Source organism: Panthera leo, chromosome C2, assembly GCF_018350215.1.
Source record: "Panthera leo isolate Ple1 chromosome C2, P.leo_Ple1_pat1.1, whole genome shotgun sequence".
NCBI lineage: Eukaryota > Metazoa > Chordata > Mammalia > Carnivora > Felidae > Panthera > Panthera leo.
In genome coordinates this window covers 79,324,598-79,341,139 of record NC_056687.1, presented here as the reverse complement: position 1 = coordinate 79,341,139, position 16,542 = coordinate 79,324,598, and the positions used below count along the sequence as shown (strand labels likewise).

The 16,542-nt window shown below is 42.6% G+C and overlaps 1 protein-coding gene across 6 annotated transcripts in view; it reads left to right on the top strand.

Annotated features, from left to right (window-relative positions):
* LOC122229688 (LIM domain containing preferred translocation partner in lipoma) overlaps positions 1–16,542 on the top strand; it is a 680,467-nt gene that overhangs the window by 201,721 nt on the left and 462,204 nt on the right. The gene's annotated exons all lie outside the window — the stretch shown is intronic.

The following is a 16,542-nucleotide window of genomic DNA, read 5'->3' as shown; positions in this document are numbered from 1 at the left end:
CATAAGTGCGTTTTTTTTTTTTCTTTTAAATATCAAAGTGACACTTTTTTTCTCCTTATCTCTACTTTTTCCTTAGGATCCAGTATTAAAATTACTCTTGCCCTCTGCCCTTAAAAATACAGCTGGGTGGGTTATGCAGGAGAGGATTCCTGGAATGCATTATATGCTGGGCAAGAGATGTAGGTGTTTACTGCCTTCCCTGTAGAAGAAGGCCGTTAAAGTGGGGATGCTACCAGCAACCCCGTGGTGGTTGGTGGATATGTTTCCACACCGTGGCTCCTCTGCTTCAGCTCTCTGCCATGTCAAGGTGGTTTTAAATTTACTGTCACTTTCAGCAAGTGAGCTGATGAGGCACCATAGTGTGCCCATGACTGGCTAGACATTACATGGTGTGGTCCCAGAATAAGGAGGTTGGAGTTTTAGCCTCTGCTGGAACAGCAAGTGTTAGAGTTATCCAAACAGTGCTTAAAAAAAAAAAAAAAAGTTTATTTATTTATTTTTGAGAGAGAGACAGCGAGAGAAGGGGAGGGGCAGAGAAGAATATCCCAAGCAGGCTCCACACTGTCAGCGCAGAGCCCGATGCGGGGTTGAACCCACGAACTGTGAAATCAAGACCCAAGCCGAAATTAAGAGTGTGATGCTTAAACGGCTGAGCCACCCAGATGCCCTTCCAAGCACTGTTTTGCATGGGGGTGCCATTGCAACGCAGGGAGCACTTGTCCCGAAGTTGCTGCCAACTGCTCAAAACATCCGCGGTCTTGCCTGCAGAGGTAATGATGAGCCACCCCAAAAAGCCATAGAAGCGTGAGATGTGAGACCATGAAGTCCACTTACCTCATTCTGAGTGCAAGAAACCGAAGCCCTGACACAAAAACTGTTGTGCACAGCCGTCTTTCACACAGACAGGGGAAGCACCAGCTCTCAATGACTTTGTTAGCTCTGTGCCTGGTATTTTCTCATTGTCCCAGAAATGAGACAATGAGAAAACGGATCCTTAAGACAATGGATTCTGAGTTATGCCTGTGAATAATTTGAAAGAAAAAGAGTACAACAGAGGAAAAAAGGGGAGAAGTTCCCCTTGGCATTGCCTAATATCACAGAGTATATCCGAAGCATAGGGGAGACCCAGACCTCTTGGGTGAGGATCTTTCTGTATAATACAGGAACGTCTCAAGAAATAGAAATCGCTTTGTCAGAGTTGTTAGTTGATTATTGTTGCATCTGTTACAAAATTGGGAGTAGGTAAAGGTAGAGTCAAACCTAGAGTTTCTAGCTGAATCTAGACCTTACCTTTCAGGGTAAGACCCTACCTTTCAGGTAGAGTTGTTGTCAGGAATAAAGCTCTGTCCTTGTCATACTCCACGGTCACTTCATGGCAGCATTTCCTGAAATGCCCTCTGTGGAATAGTAGCTCCACAAATGGCCAAATCAGCTGGGGAATCAGCTGTTTTTATAGCCAGCCACTCACTTTGGAGATTCTCCGTGCATCTTCAGCAAGCTTAACTCGAAGAAGTCCTGTAGGTTAAAAACAATGGCCACAGCATTCTTTAAATTCAGGTTTTGTCAAATTTATTTTATAATGGAGCCTTTTTGTGGGCAATTTCTCAGACTCGAGTTTTGTGGAACATTCTTTGGAATTTTGTGGAAAATAGCATGACTTTATTGTCAAAATTCTTACGCCTCACCTCTGCCATCTTGTAATGATCTGCAGTGAAATATAAAGGCATTTGGGCTACACTACAGATCCTTGTCTGCCCTCCCTTCACCATAGGAGGGATTACAGGTTTATTTCAGGATCAAACACTTTGCAAATGAAATGTTGTTAGGAAGGGGAGGAAAAAAACCTTCTAGAGCCTAATAATTGCAGAAAGAAGACAGTGTTATACCAGCCAAACTCAATTTTGTGAATTAGGGCTTTAACTTGGAGAGTTGTTCCTGAAAATAGCTTGTTTTTAAGCAAAACTTTGTTGGCTTTGGTGGTAGGCTTTTTTCACCATCAAAGGCATGAATATGGGTGATTTTAAACTGTGGCATGTTTCTTGCATTCAAAACTGAGACTTATGGAGGAAACACTTCTTTTTTTTAACTTTTCTGAAAAGTTGACTTGACCATCATGACATTTTCTTCTGTTTATTTGAGAATATTAGCTTTCCTCCCCTCCCCTCCCCTCCCCTCCCCTCCCCTCCCCTCCCCTTCTCTCCCCTCCCCTTCTCTCCCCTCCCCTCCCCTCCCCTCTCTTCCCCTCCCTTCTCTTCCCCTCCCCTCTCCTCCCCTCTCTTCCCCTCCCTTCTCCTCCCCTCCCCTCCCCTCCTTTCCTCTTCTCTCCTTTCCTTTTTTAAGCTTGAAAGGTCCTTGTTGATCTGCCCAAGCCCACACTTGACAGATGAGGAAATAGAATCCTGGAAGGCTTTTATAACCTTTCTTAATTCACTCTCCTACTTAGTGACAAAACCAGAACTAAAATCAAGGTCTCTCTTTTACCTGTCCAGTACTTTTTTTTCTGTTTTAAATAATATACTCTTAAAAAAGAAAGGAGTTATTTGCTTCTCTTGATTAGATAGTAGATAGGTAGGTAGGTAGGTAGGTAGGTAGATAGATAGGTGCATTCATGCATAGATGAAAGATAAAAGCCTGTAATGAAACTCTTTTACCTTCAAGGTAAGAAGAACCTTCCTAGTCCTTTGGCAGTTTCATTTTTAGGAGGACTTCACCCACACCAGGCCAGTCCTCTGTTACTGTTCCCTTGAGAAATTTACCCACTTCCGTGAAGAGATATGTGTGAAAGAGAGGTTTATGCCCCACCTATCATCTCTCTGTCTTACCTCCTGCTAAGAGATTCACTACAGCAAAGTGGTGGTTAGAGTCTTCCTGGTAAGGAGAAGGATTAGCTAGCTCATCACCAGGTGCTCGAGGGCTGTGGTTTAGTTATCAGTGGTTATTTCTCTCCTTTCGCTCCCCCTTCCTCCCGGTTTTAGCCTCTTCTTGGTCCATCACCTGCGTCTCAGCAGGAAGGCCATCTCTCTCCGTAGATGGGAAAGAAACCCCGGCTCCAAGGAAGATATTCCTTCTGCTAGGTTTAAGCCAGCTGCGGCAAAAACAGAAATACATTCTCATGCCTTTGAGTTTCTTCCTTTAGGTAGGAGGTTTGTTAGAGTAGAGCTCGTGGAAAGTCTCCACCAGAAATCTCAATTCCTGTGCTAGCGGTTATCTGCCCTGTGTGTGGTACACGGGACAACGTGGGTTTCTGGGCTGCACTTCTCTGCTCACCAGCTATGGGATCCTGGGAAAACCAAGAAACCTTTCTGCGCGTCATTTGACCCCATGTGCCCAGGGCTGGGGAGTCCTGATTCCTGGAGTCGTTGTGGGGATTAAATGGGATCATGGATATGAACAGGCTTTGTAAACTACAAAGCACCCCATGATATATTATTTGTAACGGCGTTATTTTATCAATGGTGATAACAAACACATACACGCTGCTGCCTTTGAGCCAGGTACCATGTGAAGCATAGTGCATCTGTTAGCAAACAATTCTGTCGGCGGCTCCGTGTGCTAGCGAGCAGCACCAGGCATCATAAATCACCGAGCCTGACTGCTCACCCGGATTGGGTAAGGTGATTTACTGAGTGGATGTGGGCACGCCCCTTCTCCTCCCCGGGCCTGAGGTGTGGACTCTTCGTAAACGAGGCGCTTGACCTCCGGTTGAATGTAAGGTCCTACCTGTTGTGGCATTTGTGATTCTGTTAGGCAGTATTTTGTCCCTCAGTGGCCTCCATCACTGCTTATGAATCCGAACTCACCTTGAACTGAGGGCTGTCCTGCTCTTCATTTAACAGAGGAGGGCTCACAAGAGCGCCAAGTTCACATAACTTTCCCAAGGCCGCACCGCCCGTGAGTGTCGGAGCCGGGATGCACACCCTGGTCTGGTGCTCCAGAATGATGGCGGCTCCATCGATTTGATAGATCCTGTGATGCTGGGTGGGCCATGCTATCAGAGTCCTCACCTAATCAGCCCCATGATTATCATTCTGCTCTTTGGGTTTTCGATGGTGGTTGTCATTAAACTGCACAGTTGGGTTCCCAGCATCTTGATTGCGGGTCTTGAGCTGCGGGACGCGCACTGCCAGTGTCTGACGCAGGGTTTGGCACACCGTAGTGTCCTTCTTTATCCACACAGTTTCCCTCTCTACCTTCTGGACCCTTTCAACCCCTCAGGGAGGTCTTCCACTGGCATCTACCTAAACTGTGTTTGGCAGAATGACCTTTTCACATCAAAAGCCACTTGAAGAGGCTGCTGGGGCACGACTCCGGACAAGTCCTCACAGGGGAGACGTGTTTCAAGCTGCAGCCTGTTTGCTTTCTGCGTGGCACGCACACCCTGACCTTCTCATGGTTGCTTAACCCTGGCCGGTCTTTTGGCTGCTCCAACTTTGGTTTTGTTTTGAGTGATTCTATTTTTCTAACGGCCTGGTTTTCTTGGGTTCTGCTTGATACAACACAAGATTTGTAGCCTAGTTGCATCTGGGAAACGGTCACACCCATTGGAGTTGGGAGAGAATTAACTCTTCGAGCCCAAGGAAACTGGCATCAGTCTTAGACTGTGGACATCGTCGATCTCGGCCGCGGCCTTCTCGTCTTGGGTCCACGATCTCTTATTGGGTCCAGCTTCCTTGCACGGTTGCCTTCACCTCCTAACCCACTCAAGTGTGCTATTTTACCATTAACACACCATGCATGAATAGTGACTCACTATGCAGGTCATTTATTCATTCACCTGCGTGTGAATTCTGTGATGTTATCTACCTATTGGACAATGAACCAGGCACAATAGGTGACACCAAGATAAATTAAACACTATTCCTGTTTTCAAGAAGCTAATGCTTTGAATGAGGAGAGGTCATTGATTTAATCAGCAGCTAGTTCTTGAGCGCCTACCATGACCAAGTATCAGGCCTTCAACCACAACTGTGGATACCAGGCTGATACAAGCCCTCTCATTGCAGGGCTTCCGGTCCAGGAACGACAACGATCACATTCATAATTTCACAGATAATCGTGTAATTATGGTCGTGATACATGATACAAAGCAAACGGGTGCAGGCTGTTGTGGGAATATAAAACACTTTCTTCTTCCTGGCCTAGTTTGTGGGTAAGGTATGTTTCTCCAAAGAAATGGAGTTAGCCAAGGAAAGATGGGCAAGGGAGAGTGGATTTGGACACAGAAGCCTCCCGCATGAAGTACAAAATGGTCAGGACTCTGCTCAAGTGTAGAAATTGAGACAAGGAACATTGTAAAACCTGGGTTGATGCTAAAACTCCTTTCAGTAATATTTTTTTGCTGTCTCCTCTATAAAAGGCAGGCTTTCATAATATCTTGACCTGTTTTAGTAATTGTAAATTGACTTAAGAAAAAAAAATTTCTGTTTTTCCTTTCTACTTAAATGTGTGAAAATAATTCGCTGTATTTCATATGTACGCCCCAGGTCTTTGAATCCAATTAGTAAGAAAAACATTTTTTATGTCATTGTTAAGAAACACGAAAATAAATAACTGGTAAAGAGAAACCCAAATTCAAATGCCTCGAGCTTTCTGCTGGAATCTGGGAGTGGCTTGTTGTAAGACATGGTTTCGGATGTATCATTTTCATTCTGCAGGTATTAATTCATTTATTGGGAGTGCCTCCCTTGGGTTAAGAATTTTACTGGACTGTTGGAGGTGAGAAGAAGGGTATAGGCAGGGCTGCTGCTTGCTGTCACTCAGATTATGTCGTGCTCGATGGCAGGAGGGCAGAAGAGACTCAAGTCCTAACCTCACTCTATTTCCCAGCCCAAGTCCAGGTGCGTTTTTCTAATGTGCACAAAAGAATCTAATGGTTAACAGAGGCCTGGCTATGGAAATGTCTTGCATAGTTTTGTTTTACTCTGAAAGCACTCATAGTTTAGTGGGGGAGGCAGACACTGGAAGAACTAAACATAATTATATTGCCAGCTAGAATGAGAGATGTTAACTGGAGGTACAAATAACATTCTGAGGGAGTTCAGCTGAAGGAGTTTTAACTCTGACAAAGTAGGGAAAATACATTTATACATTTGAAGAGACTAGGTGGATGGGTATGTTTTCCTTCCTCCTTCCCTCCCTCCCTCCCTCCTTCCTTTCTTCCTCTCTCCTTCCCTCCCTCCCTTCTTCCTTCCCTGTCTCCTTCCTTCCTTCCTTCCTTCCTTCTTTCCTTCCTCTTTCTTTCTTTCTTTCTTTCTTTCTTTCTTTCTTTCTTTCTTTCTTTCTTAATAAGAGCTTTATTGAGATCTAATTCTTATATCATACAGTTAATTCTTTTAAAGTGTACAATTCATTGGTCTTTATTATGTTCACAGAGTTGTCCAGCCATCACCAAAATCAATTTTGGAACATTTTCCTCACCTCAAAAAGAAATCCACACCCGTTGGCAATCACTCTTTATTCTTCAAATCTCCTTCACCTAGTCCTGAGCAGTTGTAATCTGCTCTCTTCTCTGTAGAGTTGCCTATTCTGGGCATTTCCTGTAAGTGGATTCGTACAATAGCTGATCTTCTATAACTGGTTTCTTTCACTGAGTGCAACATTTTCCAGTTTCATCCATGCTATGGCATGATAAGTAGGCTTTTGATTGCTGTAGAGTGTAAGGGAGTTCATCCCACAATGATGCACTAGACTGAGCTAAGAGAAAGACCTTCTTAAGACAGTATGGGCTATGTTGGAGAGGTTGAAATTAGAATATTGGTTAGAATCTGCAGAGTAGGGCCTGTGGGGGAAATTATGGGAAATATAGTTGGAACTATAATTTGAGAGCAGATTATGAAGATTAAGAATAAATTTGAACTTTTTTCTCAGGATGCAGATATTTTTGAAAGGGCAGTGGTATGACTTGATGGATATAATATGAAGAATTGATCATTAAAACTGTAAGGTCACCCAGGTTAGCTGTGGTGAGCCAGGTATGAAATTAATTATGCCTAAAGCCCAGGTACTTTTTCCTCATTTTCTACTGCCTCTTACTCTTTATGTTTGTTAACTGGAGTAAGTAAAAAAAGTACAGATGCCTCTGTTAAAGTTATTTTTTAAAGTATTAGAAGCCAGGGAAAAAATGAACCCGTATAGGTTATAGTTAAAAATGCTGCTTCTCGGGCACTTGGGATGAGGCAGCGTTTTCATGGCAAAGCCCACGATGAGTATTTTATCCCATCATGAGGAAATGGGGTTGCGTCTATAGGCATGCTTTTGGATAAGGAATCCGTATTAGCGCAGGCTGCCATAACAAAACATCGCAGCCCGAGTGGCCTAAACAACAGAATTTTTTTTTTTTATTTGTTTATTTGTTTTTCACGGTTCTGGATCCTGGAGGATTGAGATCATGGTGGTGCCAGTATGTTCAGGGTTTGGTGAGAGCTCTCGTCCTGGCTCGTAGAAGACCGCCTTCTCACTTGTGTCCTCGCAAGGTGGGAGGGAGAGGAGACAGAGAAAGCGCTCTGGGATCTTATAAGGGCACTCGTGTCATCATTAGGGCCCCACCCTCATCAAAAGCTAGTTGTCTCCCACAGGCCCCATGTCCAAATATCGCTTTGGGTGTTAAGGCCGCTACATAGAAATTTGGTAGGGGGCGGTGGGCACAATTCAGTCCATGGCAGTATTACACTTTGGTTTGAATTCCCTTTGACTCAAGGCCTTGGATATGTTCCTTATAATCATTTGACAGACTTTTGCTAATCACATGGAAACCAAAGGCGTCCGAGTGTAGCTTGCCTGTGTTTGCTTCTCTTGAAACCTACAGAAATCCCTCGGGACTCGTTTCTGTGCTGCTCACATCATAGGCTCTTGCAAGAGGAAGAAGTTTAGAGATGATCTGGTCTAAGGACTATGAAATTAAGGGTTCATGGTCCGTGAGCCTCCTGAAATTGTTTGCATAATTCTCCATGTTTGTGTGAGGGTGTACTCTCCTCACCCCCGGCTCCGTCAGATTCTCAGGTGGTTTGTGTCCCTTCAAAGAAGAAATTCTCTTTTCCCCTGATAATTGTTGGCTCCTTAGTTATTTCGTTACATCTTTACAACTAACTCATCTTCGTGGATTAGAAAACTAAGCCGTACAGAGTTAAATCAGCTTGCCAAGGTCACAGAAGTGAGTAAGTGACAAAAGCCAGGTTCAGGCTCTGCAGTCTGACGCTGGAGCCTATGGTCCTTGCCCTTGTGCTTTCTTAACCTGTCATCCTCTGCATCACTCTCTTCTATCTATTTCAGGCTCTGGAGTTGACTGTCCCTCATTTAGTAAATGGGTAATAGAGAGTCAGGCACATGTCCATGATGATGCTGTGATTAAAGACACATAGCTGTCAATATGTGACAGTGATATGAACCCAGAGTTAAATTGTGAGACTTCAACACTTATTTGTAAATTAAATTAAAAACGCTCCATCTTGGGGCGCCTGGGTGGCTCAGTCGGTTGAGCATCCGACTTCGGCTCAGGTCATGATCTCACGGTGGGTGAGTTCGAGCCCCGCGTCGGGCTCTGTGCTGACAGCTCAGAGCCTGGAGCATGCTTCAGATTCTGTATCTCCCTCTCTCTCTGCCCCTCCCCTGCTCATGCTCTGTCTCTCTCTGTCAAAAATAAATAAACATTAAAAAAAATTTAAAATTAAAAAAAATGCCCCATTTTGACCTTTGGTTCTGCCACCGAGTTTCTTCCTGTCCTTCCCTCCCTTCTTGTCTCCCTTTCTTCTTCCCTCTCCTTCTCTCTCCTTTCGTCTATTTCCTTTCTTCGACAACCTGAGATGGAATTGTTAATAATTGGGCATTTTACTATTCCTAAAATGGTTTTATGGTTGGGGGCCCTGGGGATTATTCTACTCCTCGGTAGTCTCTAGAGGGTCCTCGAGGGAGCTGTCATACCTGAAACCATGTTGAGGGAAGGCACCGTGCCTGAAATCAGTGCATTACCCTAGTACAGAGTAGGCTCCCTTGTTTCTGATTTTTGGGGACTGGCTGGTGCCATTCATTGAAATGGGCAATAGTGAAGGAAGTTCCGTATCTCTATGGGTATAGGATAGAATGGGAGGTTTTAAAAAAAACTTTTCAGATTTGAGACTTCTGCAAATGGATTGCTGAATGTGCAAGCCCGGAGTCTAGAAGAAAGGTCAGGACTGGAGTTGGGAATGGTCAGGATATGATGAAAGCAGAACAGTAGATGAGATTGCTTGAGGAATCTGGAGAAGAACAAGCCCTCTGCCTCCTTTCCTTCTAGAGTGTGGCACCTGTCTCCAGTCCCATTTGCCCGGGTAGTCCTTCCTAATCGTTACTAACCCAGGCAATGTTCACCAGTCTCTGGTCTTCTGTGAATGTCTGCGTTCACCCAGGTCACTTGTATATTCCAGTAAAGCTGGAAGGGACGTGGCATGATACAGTGGACTTCGGATTTATTTAGAAATCTGGAGTCTAGTTCTTTGAGTCCAGGCTTTGTCGTTTGCTGTTTGTGTGATTGATGGATGGATGGGTTGACTTATTTTCTCAAATTCAAATTCCACATCTGTAAAATGAGTTATTAATGTCCGTCTTGTCTACATCACAGAGTTGATGTCCACTTTTTAACTACCATAATGGACACAAAAGCTCTTTAAATGGAATCTTTAAAGAACTCCTCTTTGTTCACCTTTACATGTAGTAATGATGATGTTTGTTTACACTCTCCAGTTAAACTCTAAGCTCTTTCGGGTTTATATACACGACATTTCTTTCGTACCCTCCTCAGTACCTAAAACAGTATGTGTATTAGATGTTCATTGCATGGTAATAATTAGGGCCTTATTTCTGTTCTTATGCTGCTTTTTTTTTTTTTAATTAATGTAGCATTTTTTTGAAGATTTTCCCCCAGAAGCTACTGGGACATTAACTTCTACAAAAAGAGTATATTCCTTGACTGTATTGGTCCCCTCCTTTGTGTCTTACCCTCGGCATGTGCGTTGTTTTCCTAACATATAAGGTTTTGGCTTCTGGTATTTTTACTCTGCCCCAGCAATGGTGCCATCAGTGTGTCTGTTGACACTTAAAACCCTGTAGAAACACAGGGCCCAAAACCTTGATAGAAAACTAAGACCCAGACGAGGTTCAAGTCCGTATAGTGCTGGTTTATCAATAGCGCTCATTGTGTGCTATCCACTGAAGCCTATGGGTGTTTAACTTTTTGCTCTTATTTTTTTTTATTTTTATGTCTTAAGTTTTTACTGTGAAATGACTGACTCCTGTCAGATACTCAATTTTATGAGGATTCTGGTTTTCAATCCAGTTCCTTTCTACTGTACCTTAAATTGTACTTTCCTTTTCACCCTGCTGTGGTACATTTGTTCCTAGACATCGTCAGGGGTGACACGAGACACAGAAGATATTTTCTAATGTATTTCTGGAAAATTTAATATGGTTGTTTGTTTGTGTTGACTGTGGGTAGTATAGGGACATATAATCCATTTTAATTGATATTTTTTGTACACATTCTCAATTATTCCCCATTTTCTCTGTTTTCTCCCCACCGCCTTAGCATGGTTTGCCACAAATAGATATACATTTTAGCTAATGAAATGTATGTTCTGTACCAGGCACTGGTAAAGTTGTGTGTGAGGTGCTTTATGACTTGAAACCATGATTAAAGTATAATTCTGCCCTCAAGGAACTTTATTTCTGGCAGAAGAGACAGACATCTTAACAGGAAGGATGTAATACTAACTGGGCTAAGACGTGTCTAACATTAAAGGCACAAAAGTGTGCATTAGGAGTATGTGTGAGGGAAAGATTCAACTTGAATGAGGACTCTCACAAAGTCGCCAGCATACTCATCTTCCATTGTAAATTTAACCCTCAAATTCTTTCTCTCTGCTGAGGTGATTGTTCTTTATATACACATAAAGTTTTATATACGTGCACACTTAGCTTTTTTTTTTTTTTTTTTGGAGAGAGGGAGGAGAGTGCAAGTGGGGGAGAGGGGCAGAGGAAGAGAGAGCGAGAATCTTAAGCATGCTCCACGGTCCGCACAGAGCCCGACGTGGGGCTTGATGCTGTGACCGCGGGGGTCATGACTTGAGCTGAAATCAAGAGTCGGTCACTCAACCAACTGAGCCACCCAGGCATCTGCAACATAAAATTATATTTTAATTGTAATTATAATATACTTCTATGAATATATTTACTAGTCTGTAAAATGCGTCCTAATTTCTGCCTCACCCCAACCCCTGCCCCTTCAATGTTTATTTTATCATGATTTGAATAGTGTCAAGGCAGGATGAAAGAGGCATTTTTTTCAGAAGGTGACTGAAAACAGCAGGTTGAGGGATGATTGATATGTCACTCAATATTTAGAAAACCATGGGAAGGAGAAAGTTCTGTAGCATATCAGGAAATAGGAAACTATCTCACCAGTTGCTGGAAGGGGTTGCTCAAGCTCTTGGAAAATGTGCCTTCAGTAGATAATGCTTAAATCCTAGTACACACACACACACACACACACACACACACACACACACACCACAGGAGCCTCTCTGCCTTATTAACCATTTATTCTTGCTGTCTTTTATTTGATGATTTCTTTTACCTTGTTCTTTTCTAAATATTACCTCCACTGGGACCTAATTAGAACCCCCTCAGAATTCACAGAGTGTTCGAATACATGTGGGCTCCAAATGTTATCTTTAGACATTACAGGATATTAGAAACTAATTATGGTTATCCGTTGTGTATACAGGTATATAAACACCTCTCTGCCAAATGTGTTGTCAGGTTGCAGTGAGAAGAGTCAAAGAAATAGTTCTCATTAGCTTTCAAATTTTGAAGGGATTTTTTTTTTCCTGGAGTGATAATATTGCAAGTTGAGACCTCTTAGCTTCTAAAGTAAATGTCCAAAGCTGAAGTTTATCTTTTTGTTAAATTAATGCTTGATTTACCCCTGAAATTGTTTTATGACTTTATGAGGAAAGTACTACTTCTACAAAAGCAAGATTGTAGTATGCAGGCATTTGTGGAAAAGACTGACATATGGCCCTTGAACAACACAGGTTTGAACTATGTGGGTCCACTTATAGTAGATTATTAAAAAATAAATACAGGGGTGCCTGGATAGCTCAGTGTATTAAGCATCTGACTTCGGCTCAGGTCATGATCTCCTGGTTCGCAAGTTCCAGCCCCACATTGGGCTCTGGGCTGACAGCTCCAAGGCTGGAGCTTGCTTCGGATTCTGTGTCTCCCTCTCTCTCTACCCCTCCCCCACTCATGCTCTGTGTGGTCTCTCTCTCAAAAATAAATAAACATTTAAAAAAATTGTAAAAAAAATTAAGTAGAGTGGATCAGTCAGTTAAGCGTCCAACTCAGGTCTTGATCTGAGGGTTGTGAGTTTAAGCCCAGCGTTGGGCTCCACTCTGGGTGGGGAGGCTACTTAAAAAAATAATAAATAAATAAAAGTAAATACATAAATACAGCATAGTACAATAAGTGTGTTTTCTCTTCCTTATGATTTTCTTTCTTTCATATTTTTGTTAAGTTTACTTATTTTGAGAGACAGAGAGAGAACGTGAACAGGGGAGGGGCAGAGAGAGAGGGAGAGAAGGAGAATACCAAGCAGGCTCTGCAAGGTCAGTGCAGAGTCCAACATGGGGCTCGATCTCATGAACCGTGAGATCATGACCTGAGCTGAAATCAAGAGCCTGACACTTAACCTACTGAGCCACCTAGGTGCCCCTCCTTAGGATTTGCTTAATAAGTTTTTCTTTTCTCTAGCTACTTTATTGAAAGAATAGTATATAATACAATATACAAAATATATGTTACTTGACTTATGTTACTTGACTGTTTAGGTGATTGCTAAGGTTCCCAGTCAACAGTAGGCTATTAAGTAGGTAAGTTTGGGGGGCCTTGAAAGATATATACAGATTTTCCACTGCTTGGAGGATCAGTGACCCTACTTCTTAGTTGGTTAAGGGTCAACTGGATTTCTTCTCTGGAATAGCCGTATTCAGAAAAGACATTTGATTCAAACTTCAGCCAATCAAGACATTTTGTAAGATTTTTAAAGCCATTGTTCTCAAGAGAGGTAATAGATCATTGCTTTTTTCGTTTACTTATTTATAATATGTAAAAATATTAAAATGACCCAAGAGTTGGTTGGCCCCTAGAAAAAGGACACCGCAAAATGCTGTGTCGGAAAGAATACTACCTCTAAAATCTTGAGATTCGGGTTCTAGTCTCAATTCTGCCTGTACTTGATCTGTGGGCCTTTGAAAAGTTGGTGAACTTGCCTCAGTCTCCTATTTCCACCTTTAAGAGCAAAAGAATTGCAAACTGTTGATCTGGAAGACACCTGAAAATTGGCCCCCTCTTTTGTATTTTTTAATTATATAAATAATGTAACATTGTGCAAGGCCCAGAACGTGGAGTAGAAAAAAAAATGTCACCTATACTTCTACCACTTAGATACAGGTATGATCTATCATTTTTGTGTATTCCCTTGTAATCTTTAGCTATTAGCATAAATTACCATAGTGCTATGTATCACTTGGCATCATACGTTAAGTATCGCTGCATAGTCTTGAGTGATTACAATTTTAAACCCTGTTTAATATTGCATTGAGTGGTTACACCGTATCTTACTTAATTATTCCATTATTTTTATATATTGCTGTGATTACCATTTTTATACATCAGTATAGCTTAGTCCATCAGCAATTTTAAGCATGATGTCTGAGGGTTGAGATATCAAGGTCAGAGGTTAACATTGTATGGTTATTTAAATCCACTGATGGCTTGTATTCTAGGGGATGTTTCTATAGCTGCTGCAGGAATGCATGAGGGAGTCAGTATCTTGCCTATCTTGCTGCTTCTGCCAGCATTCAATGTGTTGTTTCTTTGGTATTAGCATTTCTTTGGTTATTGTAAGGTTAAACATGTCTCCTCATGTCTCATTTGCAGTTACATTTTGTATGTGGCATTAGAAAATGAATACTTTGTGATCTTTGCAAGCCTATTCACTGCAAAGCAAAGAGGGCGTCTTTTAATGAGAATTGTGCCTGGCTTGTAGGAAAAGGTTCTAGAACTTTTTGAGTACCCCCAAGGACCTCTTGAATAAAGGGAAAGATACACCTCCTTCCTAAATGGAGATAGGAAGGTGGTTAAGGAGTTAATTTCCTCTACATTGCATGTCATCTGGGCCCAGCTTTTGAGGGTATTGTTCTCGAATCCTAACAAAAATGAATTCCAAAACTGTGTTGATAAAAGGTAGGCAGAAGAGCTAAGAGAAATTTGAAAACCAGGAGTGGTGAGGAACGGGGGCCAGCCTGGCCAGATGCTAAGGTGCGTTATAAAGCAACTATAAGTGAAATGGTGGTGTTGGTGCTGGAATAGGAGGCTCTCTCAGTAACATGACCACCAGCGACGGAGCCCCTGCACGTGGAACTGAATATGCAGTGAAGCAGCATCTCGAAACACTCCGAAGAGGGAGGACTATTGTAATGTCCTTGGGGTAGTTGGTAAGCGTCAATAAAAACAAGTTATATCATGAATATACATCCAAATAGACCCTAATATGAATTAAGGGTCATCTTAGACCATTGCAACAACACCTAGAAAAGGCTTAAAAACCGAACAGATTTCTTAGATCTCTAGTAATTGGAAACAACACTTTTTTAATTTAGAACTGGGGCTTGCAGAATGTTTCTGTGGATGGTCAGGTAGGAGCTGTTTTAGCCTTTGAGGGCCAGATGGTCTCTGTCACAACCACTCTGTCTGCCATTGTATCGCCAGAGCGGCCACGGACATCAAATATACGTCAAAGAAATAGAAAGTATGCACTTATAAAAGAAACATAATATTTTGAGTGTCAGTTTCCTGACACAACTGTTCCCAAAGTAAATTTTCTGACGCTTCTAATTTCTTGCCAAACTGTGTGTGAAAAGTAGTATCTCATTGTTGTCCTGTTTTGCATTTCCTTACTATTGAAGTTGCCTACATGTGTGTATATTTTGTTGTTATCTATTTTTGCTCTATTTGTTTGCCATTGAGGTCTCCTCTTTGGTGAATTACAGGTAGGGTTAATTTATCTTGCTTATTTTAGCTCCTTTGTCACCTGATGTCCCAAGGCCCTGGAGATCTGTTTGGTAACTCTAGCCCAGTGCAGACCAAGAGGGTGCCATTTTGCTTTGTGAAATATAACTCTTCTTGTGACTGTGTGTCCTTGGGCCTGGGGCTTGAATTTTAGCTCAGACTTCATCTGTGTCCTAAGCTGGCTGCTCTCCAGTAGGCTAAAGCTGGAGGACTGCTTTGCCTCTTGGTCCAGAGCTCAGCATTTGCTTGTGTTGACCTACTGCTTAGGCTGTCTCTACTTCCTTTAAGGTTAGTTATTGCCTGAGTATTACCTGAACCTGCCTGTGCTGCTGGGGTCCTGAAATCCACTCACGGGTGAGGTCTGTCCTTGCATGCCTGTCCATCCAGGTGAGCAAGCCGAGAGCTTGGGCCTTACTCCTTCTAATCGCACAGTTGCATAGAACTATCAGTCTTAGGTTTCATTCCTGCGTTGTGACCATTATTTCCGTTTTCCTGGAGATACGGCTGAGAAAGTGCTGAAGTCGCTTGCACAGAGCCACACAAACATTCTTAGAGGACATACACTGTGAGATTACCGAGGTGAAAATGTCATTTTCTTGGTCCAGAGTGTCCATGGCGTTGGTATGTTGCAAGCACAGAGGCGGTCTCTGCCCCTCCCTGCAGTCTTTCCATTGTTCTATGTGCTACAGGAACTGAGACAGTTATGACAGAGTGGAGCTGGTTTCTCTTCTCTTTTGGACATGATTGTTTGTTACAATTCTGATCACCATTTCTTCCCCTACATTATAAAATTGTAAAATTATGGCTATATTTATATTTCCTTTTGCTGCCTGGGCTTGAAAAGTCCCATTTGGGGTGCCTGGGTGGCTCAGTCGGTTGGGCATCCGACTTCAGCTCAGGTCATGATCTCACACTCTGTGAGTTCGAGCCCCACATTGGGCTCCGTGCTGACAGCTCGGAGCCTGGAGCCTGCTTCGGATTCTCTCTCTCTCTCTCTCTCTCTCTCTCTCTTTCTCTCTCTCTCTCTCTCTCTCTCTCTCTCTCTCTCTCTGTCTCTCTCTCTCTCTGCCCCTACCCCTGCTCATGCTCTGTCTTTCTCTGTCAAAAATAAATCAATGTTAAAAAAAAATTTTTAAAAAGAAAAAAAGAAAAGTCCCATTTGTAGCTTTTGTTTGAAATTCCTTTATTAATAATCTCTATATGTATATTACAAAATGCTCTTGTGTTCCGTATTTCTCCTGGTCTTCTTAAGAACACGGGAGGTACTCAGAGCAGGGAGTGTGGTCTGCATTTGGCAGATGAGTCAATGCAGGCCCAGTGTGGTCCTGGGAGGCGCTGGCCTGAGGCCACCATTGGAGCCGGTACCCCAACTGCCATTAGATGTATGACCATGCTTCTCCTGACATTTTTCTTCCTGTCCCCAAAACTGCTTCTCTTTTATGA